Genomic DNA, 2,022 nt, shown 5'->3' with positions numbered 1-2,022 from the left:
CCTAACAATGCAAAGCCCTGGAATGTTTTCCTTGGTTACCAAGGTAACAGAACCGCAGCATATGGAACAGAGGGCTCAAGAGCGACTTAGTGTAGCGGGCTAAAAAAAGATGTACTTGGCTGATCGATGCAGCTTCACACAGTGGTTTCCAAGGGATGCTGGTTTTGGTTAGGTTAAATAAAAATCGCACCTTTTATCAATGACATGTTGCACTTCCACACACTCCAGTGAGACACTCCCTGTGTGTAGTATATTTTCTTGGTTCCAGGTGGGAGAAAGGAGTGTTTCGTTTTAATTGCATACTGCACTGAGACATGCAGACACATATACACCCTGCCTCCTGAGATCAGGCAAACGCCTTCACTGTACTCTCTTGGTTAAAAGCATTTAGACAATCCTACCCAGACATGTATAATGTTGATGTATGTTTCAATCTGCTTGTAGTTTATTGCTGATCTTATTGAGGGTTTGAAATGTTTTAAATAGCTGTTTTTACTGATAATTTTATTGTTTTATTCTCTTTGTAAACCACTTTGAGGTATTTTTGTTTTACCATCAAGTAGCGCATAGATTTTTGAGGTATTTTTGTTTTACCATCAAGTAGCGCATAGATTTTATGAAATAAATATACTACCCACTCCCAAGAATAATATGGAGGATTTTGCTGAATTGCACAGATTTATCAACCTCCAGTATCGGGTCTCCATTTCAGCCCATTACACAGCTATGTGCAAGAACAAGACTCCTCATCTGGCCTTAGAGCTGAAAATTAACAGAACCAATGTGAAATGGCAAGTGTCTAGCCGTCACAGTTGAGAAGATGAAAACAGGTAAGTTCACAGCTTGAGTCATAACATAATGTAGGATGTTGTCAGTTGACCCACACCTTCCTGTTCCAATGTTTGGTGTTACCATAAATTGGGAAGAAGGTAGCTTGGGATCTGATTGATCTCTAGGTGACTCAGAAATAGATTGGTGATGATTTTGAGTCCAAGTTCTGGCTTTTCACTCCAGCTGCCAGCGGTGGTCCTTCTGCCCTCCAGTTGTCACCACAGGGGCTTCTGCAGAATCATCTTGCCAAGAGAGAAGAAGCAAGCTGTGTACACATTACTGCTTGAAATGCAGATAGGTCTTTCTTTTTCTCAGATCGAAGAAGTATTTCCTAAGGAACAACATGGATTGTGGCTAATATTGTGTGTATCCCGCTTCCATACTGGGAGCATACCGGATGCAGAGTAAATGGGATTATGTACACAATTACAATTGTATTTTCTATGCTGTTATAACTCTCCCCCATCCCATCCCACAATGCCTATTGTTGCAGTAATCTTATGCAAACTGCTTTATGAGGCTTGCCTGAAAAGCAATATATAGAAACTATAAATAAAAGAAAATAAATCATACTACTGAAATGGCAAAAACAAATCTTCTTTGGGGGTGGAGGGCAGAATAGCCAAATGATATTTGTGCAGGAAGACAGTGCGCTCAGTTCAGCTCTGAAACTGGAACCAAATGGCTGGGTTCAGAAGCCTTTCAATCTAAGGGCATGGTTTTTATACCTAGCTCCTTTGGTGAATCTCAAGGTTCTAGTGGAAAAACAAAGTAGATTCCACAAGACTGAAATCTGTTCACCCCTTATATAAGCCTTATTCTACTTTTCAAGAGCTCCAAACTTTAAATGCATGCAAGGGTGCCAGCTTGAATATGGGAGCGGAGCGGGTAAGCAATTGATCGAGCAAAAGGATTTAGGTGCTTAATAATATGCTTAGCTTCCACTGATCTCAATGGGATCTGGACTTGGAGAACACCTCCTGGATTTATTGTTTCTAGAGCTTAAAAATGCCACAATAATCAGACAGGAATTAAATTACTTTCAGCAAAGTGTGCTCATAATGAATTCATTGTATTTGACTTTGGTCTATAGAAAACTGCTATTCCTGTTCCAACAAAAAAAGGGGAATGCCACTGGGTTGATAGGTTTTTAATGAAAAGACAGCTAATGCTACGAACTCAATCCAGTGT

General features: G+C 40.1%; 1 long non-coding RNA gene across 1 annotated transcript; it reads left to right on the top strand.

Moving 5' to 3' along the window:
• Positions 1-61: 61 nt before the first annotated feature.
• Positions 62-1,257, top strand: LOC310744044. The gene is made up of 3 exons (XR_014539377.1): positions 62-172; positions 678-830; positions 1,147-1,257. It is a non-coding gene; the product is annotated as an uncharacterized lncRNA (long non-coding RNA).
• Positions 1,258-2,022: the final 765 nt, after the last annotated feature.

Source organism: Podarcis filfolensis (genome assembly GCF_964270895.1).
Source record: "Podarcis filfolensis genome assembly, chromosome: 10".
Classification (NCBI taxonomy): domain Eukaryota; kingdom Metazoa; phylum Chordata; class Lepidosauria; order Squamata; family Lacertidae; genus Podarcis; species Podarcis filfolensis.
Note: the sequence above shows the minus strand (reverse complement) of the source record. Positions and strands in the feature narration are given on the sequence as shown.